The 16387-nt window shown below is 46.3% G+C and overlaps 11 non-coding genes across 11 annotated transcripts; all 11 read left to right on the top strand.

Annotated features, from left to right (window-relative positions):
* The first annotated feature begins 1926 nt into the window (after positions 1-1926).
* On the top strand, positions 1927-1998 carry trnaq-uug (transfer RNA glutamine (anticodon UUG)). Its single transcript has one exon. It is a non-coding gene; the product is annotated as a tRNA-Gln (tRNA).
* A 313-nt stretch (positions 1999-2311) lies between these two features.
* Positions 2312-2383, top strand: trnaq-cug (transfer RNA glutamine (anticodon CUG)). The gene has a single exon. It is a non-coding gene; the product is annotated as a tRNA-Gln (tRNA).
* A 400-nt stretch (positions 2384-2783) lies between these two features.
* trnap-agg (transfer RNA proline (anticodon AGG)) lies at positions 2784-2855 on the top strand. Its single transcript has one exon. It is a non-coding gene; the product is annotated as a tRNA-Pro (tRNA).
* Positions 2856-2944: 89 nt separating this feature from the next.
* trnai-aau (transfer RNA isoleucine (anticodon AAU)) lies at positions 2945-3018 on the top strand. The gene has a single exon. It is a non-coding gene; the product is annotated as a tRNA-Ile (tRNA).
* A 1479-nt stretch (positions 3019-4497) lies between these two features.
* Positions 4498-4569, top strand: trnaq-cug (transfer RNA glutamine (anticodon CUG)). Its single transcript has one exon. It is a non-coding gene; the product is annotated as a tRNA-Gln (tRNA).
* An 8791-nt stretch (positions 4570-13360) lies between these two features.
* Positions 13361-13432, top strand: trnap-agg (transfer RNA proline (anticodon AGG)). The gene has a single exon. It is a non-coding gene; the product is annotated as a tRNA-Pro (tRNA).
* Positions 13433-13521: 89 nt separating this feature from the next.
* trnai-aau (transfer RNA isoleucine (anticodon AAU)) lies at positions 13522-13595 on the top strand. Its single transcript has one exon. It is a non-coding gene; the product is annotated as a tRNA-Ile (tRNA).
* Positions 13596-13892: 297 nt separating this feature from the next.
* Positions 13893-13964, top strand: trnaq-uug (transfer RNA glutamine (anticodon UUG)). Its single transcript has one exon. It is a non-coding gene; the product is annotated as a tRNA-Gln (tRNA).
* Positions 13965-14920: 956 nt separating this feature from the next.
* trnai-aau (transfer RNA isoleucine (anticodon AAU)) lies at positions 14921-14994 on the top strand. The gene has a single exon. It is a non-coding gene; the product is annotated as a tRNA-Ile (tRNA).
* Positions 14995-15282: 288 nt separating this feature from the next.
* Positions 15283-15354, top strand: trnaq-uug (transfer RNA glutamine (anticodon UUG)). The gene has a single exon. It is a non-coding gene; the product is annotated as a tRNA-Gln (tRNA).
* A 209-nt stretch (positions 15355-15563) lies between these two features.
* trnaq-cug (transfer RNA glutamine (anticodon CUG)) lies at positions 15564-15635 on the top strand. The gene has a single exon. It is a non-coding gene; the product is annotated as a tRNA-Gln (tRNA).
* The last annotated feature ends 752 nt before the right edge of the window (positions 15636-16387 follow it).

The following is a 16387-nucleotide window of genomic DNA, read 5'->3' on the forward strand; positions in this document are numbered from 1 at the left end:
GAAAATTGGACACCAAACCCTTTCAAGATGGTCACTAATTCTAAATGATTATAAAAAGATTCGACAGCTCATTTTAATCAACGGCATTATTATGAAAGATACAACTCTGCAACTTGTTACTGTAAATCAGACCACGTTGATACAGTGGCATAACAAAAGATTCAAGGCACAAGAAGTTGCAATTCTGATGCAAGGGTTGGTACTGCCTGATGAACGCCCTGTTGCCAGTGAACCACTACTCCCAGTAAACACTAGGCCCACTCAAGTCACACCACACATGCATGAACACACTTACAACATGCCACCTGACACGGCTGGGTTGGCAAAAACCAAGCTAGTTGTCAAAGATAGAGCTGAGCTGAGAACCATACAGCCAAAACAACATACAGCTCAGCCAGGAGTTTTTTACATGCCACTAATAGTGCCACCAACCACTACAGCAAGTAGCATTCTGCTTCTGCCGCCACCCCAGACCACTGCACCCAGTAGAGTTTGCACACCACATTCTGAGAGCACAACTGGCCCTTGTCAAATGCAAGACACTCCACAAAAAGAAAAGCGTAAATACACTAGAACAGTCACATCCAACAGATGCACTAAATGTGGAGAGCCACGCACCACAGACACTGGCCATAGCCAGTTCAAAGGCAGAATTTACTGCCCAAACAGGGAGACCCTAACCAAAGAGCAGTGGCTTAGAATGATGAGAAAATAGTACATCATTGTATTTTATGTTGTGAAGATTTTGTTTTTATTATAGTAAAATATTTAGTTGTTTTGCAAAACTAATACCGAAATAATTGCACTATTTTTTATTTGATTTTTTTTTTTTTTTTTTATTCAATTTGATTGTGATTGATTTGGCTGCCCACAACATATACACAAACTGTTGTATTTGTTCTAGGTTAATGGGTTGTATATAGTTCAGTTCTGTTTGTTTGTTTTCTTTTTACTTGTAAATAGTGATTTATTTTAAATACTATACCAAACGTGATTTGTTTGTACATATTTTGTTGAATGTTGTATATTTCTATGTATATTATAAAGTGTACATTATATGTTTTATATTTCGACGTGAAAAGAATAAAAAATATTTTTTAAATATTTTATTGATCTGTTTTATGTTTATTGTTTTGTTAATGGCTGATAGTGACAGTGATGTGATATAGCAGGCTTAGGTGGAGTGTCCGAAGTCAAATTACATAAAAGAAGAGATACATGCAGAATGCCCATACTGTTTATTTATTTTTTAAATCAAGGTTACAGTAATAGGTGGTAGTTTACTATTAATCATTATTAGATACTCCTGCAATATATCAGTACACTAAATGTTCTTCCATTCTACCATTTGATAATACTGGGTCATCAATGCAGAGTGTTTATAAAGTTAGATCATTGGGAAGTCCCTAAAAATGTGGTTCAGTACCTCCTTTTGATCAAAAGAAGAAAAAATTTAAATGCAATGTGTTAATAATTAAATAAATGGTTAATTGCCTGCAAGCTGAACTGCATCCCTTATATTGCACTAAATAAATCTTGAAATGAATAAAAAAGACATTAGACCCAGCAAGAAAACTCATGTTCTTGCTGGGGATCGAACCCGGATCTCTGTGATTTTTCTCCTCCCCCCGCGCCCCTCCCCCCGCGCCCCTCCCCCCGCGCCCCTCCCCCCGCGCCCCTCCCCCCTCCCCCCGCGCCCCTCAATTCTTCCCCATCATATACAGACTATTGTTCCCCAGCTTTGGCGGAGTTGGGAGAGCGTTAGACTGAAGATCTAAAGGTCCCTGGTTCGGTTTCGGCAGAGCAATCTGGTCCCTGTGTTTTTGGTCGAGGGTCTCCAGTGACCAAACGCCACCTCCTGTTAACCTGATTCCACCTAGCCACATCGCTATCTGCCTCTCAGACGGCCAGGGACCAGCGTGTGGTGGTTCCATGGTGTAATGGTTAGCACTCTGGGCTTTGAATCCAGCGATCCGAGTTCAAATCTCGGTGGAACCTTTTTAGCTTGTTTTGCGGAAGGGCGGGAAAAAACAGAGCTGATGCGCAACTGCTGATGTGGCGGTGAAACTGGCACTCTAAAACCCAGTCGGGATCGGGGGAAACATGGGCTTAAAAAGAAAAGGCTTCACTTGCTCTTTGCTGTCGCGCTTCTGGGCTGAATGACTAAACACCTCTGCTGCTCGGTGGGAAAAAGCGACCCACGCCAAGGTTCCATGGTGTAATGAGGCTTCACTTGCTCTTTGCTGTCGCGCTTCTGGGCTGAATGACTAAACACCTCTACTTCTCGGTGGGAAAAAGCGACCCAAGCCAAGGTTCCATGGTGTAATGGTTAGCACTCTGGACTCTGAATCCAGCGATCCGAGTTCAAATCTCGGTGGGACCTGCTTTTGCCAGGAATGTGCGCAGGACCTCGTCCGAAAAAAACTTTTCGACAAAAGCTCATCTAGGGAGTGCCCCTTTGAAGTGAGTGTAAAAGGACTGTACACCGCGTGGAGAATGCAGCGTACGTGCAGTGTACGATGCCTCTCTTTTAGCATGCGAGAGGCATCGATCCCGCTACCTCTCGCATTCTAAGCGAGCGCTCTACCATTTGAGCTAATTCCCCTCGACGATGTGGAGAGAAGGTGTCCATCGCACAGCATGTGTGCAAGTGCTGCAGCGCGGTTTCCAATGGCCACAAAGCAAAGAGACCGTATTTCCTAGTTAATTAAACCTTTGTGCTTTAAGCCTTGCAAACGGAAATGTTTGCGGCCAGGCAGCAGCAGGAAAGATGTGTGTGTGTTGGCTCGTTGGTCTAGGGGTATGATTCTCGCTTAGGGTGCGAGAGGTCCCGGGTTCAAATCCCGGACGAGCCCGTTTCTTAGGCTTTGCTTTTAATCTCTTCAGCCTGACTAGAGCAACCAGGATATTCCTGGGAAATTGGGGATAAAAGCAGTCAGAGCAGGGCCGGTTAGCTCAGTTGGTTAGAGCGTGGTGCTAATAACGCCAAGGTCGCGGGTTCGATCCCCGTACTGGCCACACTTTTGCTCTCTGGGACCCTTAGCACTGCTCACCTCGAAAGTGACGGGCGGTCTCCCAGAAATCCCTGCTGGACAAACCGTTTGTCAGTAGACCTGGCCGAAATTGCTCAGTTGGGAGAGCGTTAGACTGAAGATCTAAAAGTCCCTGGTTTGATCCTGGGTTTCGGTAGAGCATCCTGGTCCCTGTGTCTTTGGTCGAGGGTCTCCAGTGACCAAACGCCACCTCCTGTTAACCTGATTCCACATGCATTGGACAAAAAAGTCAGCGTAGGTTTTTCTTTTTCTCACAGACCGGCGCATGATGAAATGCGTAGATCAGCGGCCCATTGGTTATTTTCTTGATTGACACTGGGCTGGTCCAATCACATCTTTAAACTCCTCCCCCTTTGAGCTCTGAGTGAGCGATCAGTGTCAGTGTGTATCTGTCAAAATAGTCAGAGCGATGGAGAAGAAACGCAAGGAATGTGCAGAGAAATAGCGTGAAAAAAGAAACTTCAAAGGCCCTTCAAGTGTCTGATGAGGATAGTGAGGAGGATAAGGAGAGAGATGAGTGAGTGCAGAGAACTGTGGTAAGCAGAACTAGGCTACTGTCACAACACTTAGGCTATGTAGGAACCCACTACCCAGTTACGCATTATTTATACATCTGCATATTTGACGATTACGCATTTTATTAGAATTGTAATGAGACAATAATGAGTAATGAGTTTGTAAACCATGTTTTTCTTCAAAATAAAAGCTCGATGCCGTTTCCGTCAAAATAAAAGATCATGTGCTTATCTCTGTATAGAAATTAGTACGAAACTAATTATGAAAGTTGCTTTTATTTTTCAGTGCATTTGTTTTACAACATATGGCTATTACTGCTATTACTGCCATAGGATTAATATTATAACTATTATTATGTAGTAGTGTAATGTAGACAGACACTATATCACAACTAAAAGTTTTGAATTTTTCTTTGTTCAATTTGCACACTGAATATGGGTTGGAGCTCTTTATTTTTAACTCTCAAAGTGCACCAGATTGACGAATTTAACATTAAAAAGCACAAAATTTTCTTACGGGGGAGCATGTCCCCGAACCCCCCTAGAGGGACAGAGGTGCACTCACCACAGACTTCACAAAATCCTGTGGGAAAAACCGGTATTGCTATCCCAGCTTATAGCTTTCTTTAGGATTCATCACTGTGGAGTATAGTTCAACTTAGTAGTTATTTCGTCGGTTAACTCTTATTCACTTATGGCATTAGTGGTTTTAATAGGAGTTGGTATACATATTCAAGGGCGTGCAAAGTTCGGTTGTGTTATATAGTGGGCCAGTCTGGGCCAAAATGCCCGGGCCGATTTTTTGTCCCAGTCCAGCCCTGCCAAGGTTCCATGGTGTAATGAGGCTTCACTTGCTCTTTGCTGTCGCGCTTCTGGGCTGAATGACTAAACACCTCTGCTGCTCGGTGGGAAAAAGCGACCCACGCCAAGGTTCCATGGTGTAATGGTTAGCACTCTGGACTCTGAATCCAGCGATCCGAGTTCAAATCTCGGTGGGACCTGCTTTTGCCAGGAATGTGTGCAGGACCTCGTCCGAAAAAAACGTTTCGACAGCGCTGATCCTCAAAAGCTCATCTAGGGAGTGCCACTTTGAAGTGAGTGTAAAAGGCCTGTACACCGCATGGAGAATGCGGGCATCGATCCCGCTACCTCTCGCTTGCGCCTACTGCTTCCTACCGATTGAGCCAAAGTAAGCCCAAAGTAAGCCCACGTGAGCCAATCGCGTTTCTCTGCTGTGGCTTACTTTTGACCAATCGCGTTCTCTCCTGTGGCTTACTTTTGACCAATCGCGTTTCTCTCCTGTGGCTTACTTTTGACCAATCGCGTTTCTCTCCTGGGGCTTACTTTTGACCAATCGCGTTTCTCTCCTGGCTCTGCTCCCTGTGGCTTACTTTTGACCAATCGGCGACCGCTATTATTATCGTCATCTTTGCAATCTTTGCAACAGGTAAGTCTATTCTTCACGACTGTATAATCGATCATTATTTATTCATAAACAGTGTGTGTTTTTAGACAATTAAACATGCCAATAAAGCTAGCTAGCGTGTAATAGCACATGTTTTCTTCTGTACATGTGAACCTGCAACTTTACCATGATATACAGTAAAAAACATGTCACTACTGTCAAGATAATTAGCCGACCGCTAATTAAGCTATATCCTCCTTAAACCATTTTGTTGTTGTTGTTGTTAATTTAGTTTTTTTTTTTGTGTCATTCATTACATTATTTTGAGCACAAGAACATTTTTACTAAAACCTTTAAAAAAAAAGTTTAATTCATATATGTTATACTATACTATGTTATACACCAGTATACATATTTATGTTATCTTTTTAAATACTATGTTATACATATTTAAAGACAAGTTTTTTTTTGTTTCAACAAATGATTCTCAACTATGTTATAAAAGAAATACCAAAACGATTTGATATACCATTTTAAGTTTTAGATCTGTTTGATGATCATATTATTATGAATTGTAATAAATGCCTTTATGTTATATTTGGTGTTTCTTAGTAATCTCTGCCACAAAAGCTAAACAAAACAAAACGATTTAAGCATGGCATGATACCAGCAAGATTGTACCAAGAAGTGTTATTTATTTTCTTATTAATAAGTTCATCACACTATTTACAATTTGTACACAAGGCAATTCAAAGTGATTCACAGTTGTATAAAAAAACAATAATGCTTATGCTCATAATAATAATAATCATTAATTATTATAATATTATAATAATTAATTACATAAAAAACAAATGCTGTAGTAAAATACTTTCAGTTGGAATATGACAGCTATGTAACGTTCTGTTTATGCCTGTGTCCTTTCAGATTATGTATGCATACCCGGTTTTACGAAGAACTCTTGAGGGTCGACTCCTAATGGGGCCAACTGAGGAGGCCAATAGGAGGGAGATCGTGTTGGCAGGGAGGGCCAGGTGTAAGGAGGAGGTCCTGGCTGAGGCCACTGCCTTTGTGAGGCAGAATGGAGGGAATCCTGCAGACCAGTTCCTGGTTCTGGCTCACTGCAAGATCCAGTTTGGGAAACACCAGGGTCAGAGGTTTCTGTGGCTGCTGGAGAACTCACTGGGGTATGCCTGCTATCTGGTCAGCAGCATTTTGGGGGAGGAGGAGAGGGACAACCCGCTGTCGGCCAACAAACACCTGTTCCTCAGATACACCTCGCAGATCAGGGAGGTAGGCGAGGCTGTGGAGGTGTATCAGAAAAAACAGGCCATGCTGCAGGAGGCCCAGAGGACAGGAGACTCTGGATGTCTGATGGTGGAGTTTGGGGATTTTAAGGGTAGGTCAATGAAGGAGGTGTATGAGGACCCAAGCAAGGAGGCCCAGGCTCTCATCACCTACCTGAAGAAGGCAAAGGCCAGGCCTAACACCAATATGGCCCTTTTCAAAGCATACGTGCTGAAGAGGCAGGCTCCAGCCCACGTGCCCACCACCACTGTGCCCGCTGCATCTGCCCTCACTGCTGCTGTGCCCACTGCCACTGTGTCTGTTCCTCCTCGACCTACTGCCACTCAGAACAGGCCACTGCTGGCGACCAATGTGAAGGCCCTGTTGGCGCGGGGGAAGCATTTATCTGCTTCACAGCTGGCACAAAAGATTTTGTCTCCAGCCAAAACCTGTAAGTGATTTGCAAGCTTTAAAATCATTACAGTATATATTATGCAGTATATATGTCTAACGAAAATACGTGTTCAACAGCTGCAGGACCACGTGTACCTCCTGCGTCTGAGTCCGCAGCCCGGAGACAGCTCTTTACATGTGGTGAGTATCACTTAACGCATACAAGTGTGTTGGTGACATGTGCTTAGTGTTTTATGTTATTTTACAGACTCTGCTGCTACGGATTTTTTTGAGGAGGAAGATGACGTGGAGATGGCAACTGTAGCCTCGCAAGCTGAGGAACAACTTCCTCAAGGTATGTAAATCTTAAACAATATTTTACAAACAATTACAAATAAAACAAAACAGTATTTTTTAAATGACATATCATATTATTTTATTTCACAACACAGAGGAATGGCACTTCTCAGGTGTCAATCTACATTCACTCTTTGAGTGAACATCCTCAAAGGAAAAAAGAGAATTTAAAGGTGTATGTAAAAGGTTTGATTTCATTTTTTATCGTAATCACTGACTAAAGCTCATTCTTGTCATCTCACACTTCCCCCACTCCCCTTGGAATAAGTGGCTGTTGTAGTGTTTGGTCTGCTTCGCTTCACACTTGGCTGATCCCATCTTTTTTTCTTCTTGTATTTCTTCTAATGGTGCTTGGATGAAAAACAGGATGATTTTCACTGCTTCCTTCCATCTTTTCATCATCATGTCGTCTCTCTACTAATCATACATGCTTTGCAGTAAACCTTGTAATCGCAGTAGCTGTCCAGCAGAGCTGAGAAAGTCATGCAGTGAAAGTCTAAAACAATAAGATAATTTTGTTGTGTTTTTTTACGCTCCAGCCACTGCAGGCTCGAGAGGCCCTGCTCCTGCCCCCGCTCGTGCTACTGCCCCTGCTCCTGCCCCTTATCCTGCTCCTCCAGCATTGTGGACCCCTGGCCAGGTGTCCCAGTCGCCTGCAGAGCTTCCTGTTCACTGGAAAGAGCAACTCCCATCTTTCCAGCAGGACTGGATCAGGAAGACTCTGTTCAGGGCCAACATAAAAACAGGGAAGCCTGAGCTTACGCCACATCCCAACTTCTGGTGGTACCCTCCCCAGCCCCCGACCGTCTTCACCCAGCCCCCTACTTCTCCTGATATCTTCTTCTGCCGCCCTCTGTTCCTCTGGATGCCGCTGAAGATGTGGTCCATTCCACTTGTCTGTGTCCAGCCAGCCTGCAATAACCACAAGCTGACAGCTGCTGGCCTTTATCGCACTGTGCGCAAGGTCCTGGACATAGACGGGTGGTATGACATGGCCACAGAGTATCTGGAGTGCAAAGGGTGCAAGAAGAAGTATCCAGCCTGGTCTGAAGACATCCTGGGACAGCTCGACATGGGACACCGCAGAAAATTCCCCGCCATTCTGACATACAGGTAGAACACATTCATATTTAGAGCAATGCACTGTAATTTGTTGTACTGTATAAAATCAAATACGTTGATTTACTGATATTAACATTGAAATAATAAGATGTGGCACTGAACAGAATTATTTGACTGTCTGTAGGTACTCGTGTGACTACCGTGTAGTCATAATGATGCGGGAGAGGACCCGGGGCAACAGTGTCACACAGCTTCACAAAAAGCTGCAGGAGCAACACACATCAGCGTGGTCACAGCGGACGCTGGAGTACCTCACTGTCTGTGAGCCCTTCACAGACTCCTCCATCGTTGAGCCTCCACTCTTTTCTGCGCCCCCGCCCCTCCCACCCATCCCCAAACCCAAGTGGCTGTTGTCTGTGTATGCCAGGGACGTCCTCTCGCGGCTACCTGAGGTCAAGGCCAAAATAACCTCAGTCTTTGGCTCTGTCCTCAAGATGGACTCCACCAAAAAGGTATAAAAAGTCAAGTTTGAGTAATAATAATTGTTATTATCTTAAATTTTTCTGAAATTTGTTTATTCTACTGTTTTTTTTTTTTTACATAGGTCACCAAAAAACTGGCCGGCGCTGCTGCCAACACTGCTGGTTGGTGCACTAATGTAGGCAATGAGCACGGCCAGGTGTTGGTGTCAGTCCTCACAGCGGCAGAGGGGCATGGATTGTGGCCCATGGCGGTGGGTCTCATGAAGAGGTACAGGGAGGCGGGAGTGGCACCACCCGCCGTCATGTATGTGGACAGAGACTGCTGCAGCCCACACGCACACAGACAGTCGCAGGTCAGAGCCATGTTCATAGAGTGGGATGAGCTCCAAGTGCGCCTAGACATTTGGCACTTCATGCGGCGCTTTGCAGCAGGTGTCATCACGGAGGCTCATCAGCTTTACGGCACCTTCATGGCTCGGCTTTCCAGGTGCATCTTTGAGCTGGATCCAGATGATGTCGCTGCTCTACGGTTGGCCAAACAGGGGGAGTTACAGGCCAGAGGAGCTGGTCCAGTCTCAGAGAAGGCTCTGGATAAGCTGATCACCAGGAAGGAGTTGGCACTGCACTGTCGCAAGCGGACCAGAGGAGTGGAGGAGACCACCTGGAGGATCAAGGCGCTCATTGATGAGATGGACAGTGAGAAGGGGAGGGACACTCTGGGTGTACCACTGCTGGACCACGAGCGAATCCAACAGGTCTGGATAGACCAGCAGAGGCACATCGCCTGTATTCAGGACCCAGAGGGCTTCCCTCTGTACCAGAAGACAGACACACTGAAGAAGGGTGGTGTGGAGCTCAGCTGCTATCGCTGTGCTCGTGGCTCCACCTCCTTGGAGTCTTTCCACCTCCATTTAAATCGCTTCATCCCAGGTAGGTTATAACTTTTATAACCTGCAAAAAACTTTAAACTTTTATAACCTATTCTGCCGTACTGAATACATAGATAACATATATTTGACTTTATTTGACCTGTAGGGACCAGTGCCAGTGATGCGCATTTCCAGGCCTATCTCCTGGAAGGCCTGATGCGCTGGAACCAGGACCGGATGGATGAAGCAGTGAGGGGAAAGACTGACCTGAGGACCTACAGTAGCGTTGAGAGGGAGGCAATGGACCGGCTCAGCCGCAAAGTGCTGAAGATGTCCCTGGATGATCGCTACCAGCCTCCAGGGGCTTACACAGGTGAGAATTATTCATGTTAACTCAAACAAAAGATTATACATTATACAGGTGTATGAGTGTACATTTTTTATATTGTATTTCAAATAATTCAACTATTGTTGGAGTTATTTGTACTTTGTTTAATTTAGGCTTAATTTGACTGTTTGTACGACAGAAATAGCCTTATTTCTTTGCTTTCTTTTGCTAAAGTGAATTTGCTTTATTTTGCATTTATGCTTATTATCTTCTTGTTTATTATTTTAATTTTTTGATCTGTTAAACTGCGTCAAGCCTACAAACGATCAAAGTTTGAAAAGTTTGATTGTTTTTTTTGTTTCAGTTTGTTATGGACAAATAGCCACTACAGCTATAATAATGTGAATGTGCTTTGTATGTGTGTTCTTTTGCAGGGGAGCTGCTGGGTATGGAGTATCTGTACAGTCAGTCTGGGAAATCCCTGACTGTTATGGATAACCCAGAAGAGGAGGATCGGCTGGTGGAGCAGATGACTGATGAGGTGGTGCAGGACGAAGGCTTTGTTGAGGAGGAACCTGAGGACCTCACAGTGCCAGTCCTCTATGACCCCATTGAGCCTGTCCCAGTCCACAGCAGCGGCCCGCAGGCCTTTAACCCCTGTCCCTCTGCACCAGGACCATCCTCACTACAGCCACCCACAGGACTGCAGCGCCCTGCCCAGCCTCCTCTGCAGTCTCCTCCTCTGCACCCTGCTCAGCCTCCTCTGCAGTCTCCTCCTCTGCGCCCTGCTCAGCCTCCTCTGCAGTCTCCTCCTCTGCACACTGTTCAGCCTCCTCTGCAGTCTCCTCCTCTGCGCCCTGCTCAGCCTCCTCTGCAGTCTCCTCCTCTGCACACTGTTCAGCCTCCTCTGCAGTCTCCTCCTCTGCGCCCTGCTCAGCCTCCTCTGCAGTCTCCTCCTCTGCACACTGTTCAGCCTCCTCTGCAGTCTCCTCCTCTGCGCCCTGCTCAGCCTCCTCTGCAGTCTCCTCCTCTGCACACTGTTCAGCCTCCTCTGCAGTCTCCTCCTCTGCGCCCTGCTCAGCCTCCTCTGCAGTCTCCTCCACAGCCTTCTGTCCAGCCAAGTGCTGCCTCTGCTCCTGCAACATCAACTGGGTCCAGTGTTGCAGACCAGGCTCCTGTAAGTAAGCTTCTCATTATTAGTTTCTATTTGCTTTTACACTCTGACATTTAACATGCTGTGTATTGTTATTGTAATACTTTCCTGCAGGCTCCTGTTCTTGGACCCGATGGCGTTGCAGGCTGGGATAAGGTGCAGGATCTGGCTGAGTACCTGGTGTCCCTCCGTCAGGCACTCTACCTGGACGAGCAGCAGGTCACAGAGGTCATCCGTCTGTGGACTACTCTTCCTGATGGGGACAAGAGGAAGATCCACTATCAGCCCAGACACCAGCCCAAACTGACCCACGGACGCTTCAAGGCTCCAAAAAACACAGGAGTGACACCGGGTGTGGACAGTGTGAAGAGGTGCCTGATTGGTCATCCTGGGGGGCCAGCTCAGTGGCCCAGCACCAGTCGCTTAGTTGAGGCCATGTGTATCAAACTGTGTGCACTTCACAAGTCCCCAACTAAGAAGGATGGAGTCCGTCTTCCTCGTTGGACTAAGGTGCTCACGGATTACCACCACATCCGAGACCTGGTGCTGAACTGCCAAACTCTGATGGAGGCCACGTCACTTCAGCTGTTTATGCTGAATCAGAGGACTCTCACTCAGTGGTAAGCATGGTTTTACATTGACATTTGAAAGAAAGGGATAGCAGTTATTTATTATGAATACATTTTTTGATTGCAGGTTTAATCGAAGGGAAAACACCCAGGAAGTGACTGTCCTTACCCAGGGCCTTGCTGCAGAAGACCGCATCGCTGTGGCCAGCTCACAGCTTCCTGCTCCGCGGGAAAAGCTGGATGAGGCTCCCTCCACGTCAGGGGCCCGGCACGAGTTTGTCCTTCCTCCTAACAGAGCGGGACAGGCTCCTAAGCTACGGCCGGGCAGACGACCTGCCAGTGCTGCAATTGTGAGGCCAATTACCCCAGCAGCTCCTACTCCACCCCCAGTTCCTGTGCCACTACCCCAGTTCATTTTATTGAACACTGCGCCCACGCTGCTGGCAGCTGGTGCAGGTGGCGCTTCAGCTGCTCCTCTCCTGGCTCCAACTCCAGTGTTTCCTGACGTGCGAGAGGCTCCTGCTCCCACTGCCCCGGTGTCTGTGTCCCGCTTCACTCAGAGGAACAGACGACGCAGGGCAGAAGAGGAGGCCAGTGGAGCCCACAAAAGGAAATATGTCCGTGAAGTGGCATATAACAAATGCTCTAAGTGTGGCAAGCCCAAAACCAAGGAGTTCGGCCACAGCCGCTTCGGCAGTGCCACGTTTTGCCCCAGTGTCTCTGGTGGCAAATCTTTAGAGGAGTGGCTGGTAGAACAGCGCCAGCAGAAAAAACCTGGACAGCCACCTCCATAATAAAAAATCTTCCAACACAGAAAAAAGATTGTTTGTAAATACCTGTAAATAAATATCTATGTGTAATTACAGTTATGTTCTTTTTTTTCTCTCAATCTTTCTGTAATGTCTTGTTTGTTTTATTTATATTACAGAATGTTCTATTCTATTTCTACATTGTTAGTTGTTTATTTTTGTTCATTAATGTCTTGTAGTTTTAGTAAATAAATACTATGCACACTATTATTCATTGTGCTGCTTTTAATTGCCTTGGGACTGGAATGTGCAAACTGTACATGGGCCCACCCACTCTTTCATAGAGTATACATTGTATATAACACATATATTGTGTGTATGTCCATATATTTATGCGTGTGTGTGTACTTATTTCAATATTTGTGTGTATTCATTTTAATAAAAAAAATTACATTTCGATATTTGTGTGCATTTGTGTGTATAAAACATTTGAAGTGTCCTAAAATAAATCAGATAAATCACATCAATCAATCCCACACACAAAAAAACACATATTTGAATAAACATTTGTATTAGTTTTATTAAACCATAAACATGTAATATGTTTTTTTTTTTTTTTATAATATACACAATTAATATCAATCAATATAATGATATGTCACATTGATAACCAAATGAAGGCGCATGCGCAGTTGATCACACACTAGTCGTGCAGAACAGGGGTTCGAGCCCAGCCCGCGGAGTGTGACTTGTTTCACATGTAACTAAAACTCTTCCATAACGTACAGGAATATAGCCCGAATATTGTTGCAGGGCAAATTTGTGCGTTTTTCCGCGTTTTCTGCGTCCTTTTCGCTTGCGTGCGGGGCGCAAAGATTGGACCCCTGCTTATGCTAAGCGAGCGCTCTACCATTTGAGCTAATTCCCCTCGACGATGTGGAGAGAAGGTGTCCATCACACAGCATGTGTCCAAGTGCTGCAGCGCGGTTTCCAATGGCCACAAAGCAAAGAGACCGTATTTCCTCTGTGCCGGCATCTTTGCACTGGCTACCGTTTAGTTAATTAAACCTTTGTGCTTTAAGCCTTGCAAACGGAAATTTTTGCGGCCAGGCAGCAGCAGGAAGGATGTGTGTGTGTTGGCTCGTTGGTCTAGGGGTATGATTCTCGCTTAGGGTGCGAGAGGTCCCGGGTTCAAATCCCGGACGAGCCCGTTTCTTAGGCTTTGCTTTTAATCTCTTCAGCCTGACTAGAGCAACCAGGATATTCCTGGGAAATTGGGGATAAAAGCAGTCAGAGCGGGGCCGGTTAGCTCAGTTGGTTAGAGCGTGGTGCTAATAACGCCAAGGTCGCGGGTTCGATCCCCGTACTGGCCACACTTTTGCTCTCTGGGACCCTCAGCTCTGCTCACCTCGAAAGTGACGGGCGGTCTCCCAGAAATCCCTCCTGGACAAACCGGTTTGCCAGTAGACCTGGCAGAAATAGCTCAGTTGGGAGAGCGTTAGACTGAAGATCTAAAGGTCTCTGGTTCGATCCTGGGTTTTGGCAGAGCAACCTGGTCCCTGTGTTTTTGGTCAAGGGTCTCCAGTAACCAAACGCCACCTCCTGTTAACCTGATTCCACCTAGCCACATCACTATCTGCCTCTCAGACGGCCAGGGACCAGCGTGTGGTGGTTCCATGGTGTAATGGTTAGCACTCTGGGCTTTGAATCCAGCGATCTGAGTTCAAATCTCAGTGGAACCTTTTTAGCTTGTTTTGCGGAAGGGCGGGAAAAAACAGAGCTGATGCGCAACTGCTGATGTGGCGGTGAAACTGGCACTCTAAAACCCAGTCGGGATCGGGGGAAACAGTGGCTTAAAAAGAAAAGGCTTCACTTGCTCTTTGCTGTCGCGCTTCTGGGCTGAATGACTAAACACCTCTGCTGCTCGGTGGGAAAAAGCGACCCACGCCAAGGTTCCATGTAATGAGGCTTCACTTGCTCTTTGCTGTCGCGCTTCTGGGCTGAATGACTAAACAGCTCTGCTGCTCGGTGGGAAAAAGCGACCCAAGCCAAGGTTCCATGGTGTAATGGTTAGCACTCTGGACTCTGAATCCAGCGATCCGCTCTCAAATCTCGGTGGGACCTGCTTTTGCCATGAATGTGTGCAGGACCTCGTCCGGAAAAAACTTTTCGACAGCGCTGATCCTCAAAAGCTCATCTAGGGAGTGCCCCTTTGAAGTGAGTGTAAAAGGACTGTACACCTCATGGAGAATGCAGTGTACATGCAGTGTACGATGCCTCTCGCTTAGCATGCGAGAGGCATCGATCCCGCTACCTCTCGCATGCTAAGCGAGCGCTCTACCATTTGAGCTAATTCCCCTCTACGATGTGGAGAGAAGGTGTCCATCGCACAGCATGTGTGCAAGTTCTGCAGCGCGGTTTCCAATGGCCACAAAGCAAAGAGACCGTATTTCCTAGTTAATTAAACCTTTGTGCTTTAAGCCTTGCAAACGGAAATGTTTGCGGCCAGGCAGCAGCAGGAAGGATGTGTGTGTGTTGGCTCGTTGGTCTAGGGGTATGATTCTCACTTAGGGTGCGAGAGGTCCCGGGTTCAAATCCCGGACGAGCCCGTTTCTTAGGCTTTGCTTTTAATCTCTGCAGCCTGACTAGAGCAACCAGGATATTCCTGGGAAATTGGGGATAAAAGCAGTCAGAGCAGGGCCGGTTAGCTCAGTTGGTTAGAGCGTGGTGCTAATAACGCCAAGGTCGCGGGTTCGATCCCCGTACTGGCCACACTTTTGCTCTCTGGGACCCTTAGCACTGCTCACCTCGAAAGTGACGGGCGGTCTCCCAGAAATCCCTGCTGGACAAACCGTTTGCCAGTACACCTGGCCGAAATAGCTCAGTTGGGAGAGCGTTAGACTAAAGGTCCCTGGTTCGATCCCGGGTTTCGGCAGAGCAACCTGGTCCCTGTGTTTTTGGTCGAGGGTCTCCAGTGACCAAACGCCACCTCCTGTTAACCTGATTCCACCTAGCCACATCGCTATCTGCCTCTCAGACGGCCAGGGACCAGCGTGTGGTGGTTCCATGGTGTAATGGTTAGCACTCTGGGCTTTGAATCCAGCGATCCGAGTTCAAATCTCGGTGGAACCTTTTTAGCTTGTTTTGCAAAAGGGCGGGAAAAAACAGAGCTGATGCGCAACTGCTGATGTGGCGGTGAAACTGGCACTCTAAAACCCAGTCGGGATCGGGGGAAACATGGGCTTAAAAAGAAAAGGCTTCACTTGCTCTTTGCTGTCGCGCTTCTGGGCTGAATGACTAAACACCTCTGCTGCTCGGTGGGAAAAAGCGACCCACGCCAAGGTTCCATGGTGTAATGGTTAGCACTCTGGACTCTGAATCCAGCGATCCGAGTTCAAATCTCGGTGGGACCTGCTTTTGCCAGGAATGTGTGCAGGACCTCGTCCGAAAAAAAACGTTTCGACAGCGCTGATCCTCAAAAGCTCATCTAGGGAGTGCCACTTTGAAGTGAGTGTAAAAGGCCTGTACACCGCATGGAGAATGCGGGCATCGATCCCGCTACCTCTCGCTTGCGCCTACTGCTTCCTACCGATTGAGCCAAAGTAAGCCCAAAGTAAGCCCACGTGAGCCAATCGCGTTTCTCTGCTGTGGCTTACTTTTGACCAATCGCGTTCTCTCCTGTGGCTTACTTTTGACCAATCGCGTTTCTCTCCTGTGGCTTACTTTTGACCAATCGCGTTTCTCTCCTGGGGCTTACTTTTGACCAATCGCGTTTCTCTCCTGGCTCTGCTCCCTGTGGCTTACTTTTGACCAATCGGCGACCGCTATTATTATCGTCATCTTTGCAATCTTTGCAACAGGTAAGTCTATTCTTCACGACTGTATAATCGATCATTATTTATTCATAAACAGTGTGTGTTTTTAGACAATTAAACATGCCAATAAAGCTAGCTAGCGTGTAATAGCACATGTTTTCTTCTGTACATGTGAACCTGCAACTTTACCATGATATACAGTAAAAAACATGTCACTACTGTCAAGATAATTAGCCGACCGCTAATTAAGCTATATCCTCCTTAAACCATTTTGTTGTTGTTGTTGTTAATTTAGTTTTTTTTTTTGTGTCATTCATTACATTATTTTGAGCACAAGAACATTTTTACTA

This window comes from Rhinichthys klamathensis, unplaced genomic scaffold (genome assembly GCF_029890125.1).
Source record: "Rhinichthys klamathensis goyatoka isolate OS25496 unplaced genomic scaffold, OSU_Roscu_1.1 h1tg000176l_1, whole genome shotgun sequence".
Lineage (NCBI taxonomy): Eukaryota > Metazoa > Chordata > Actinopteri > Cypriniformes > Leuciscidae > Rhinichthys > Rhinichthys klamathensis.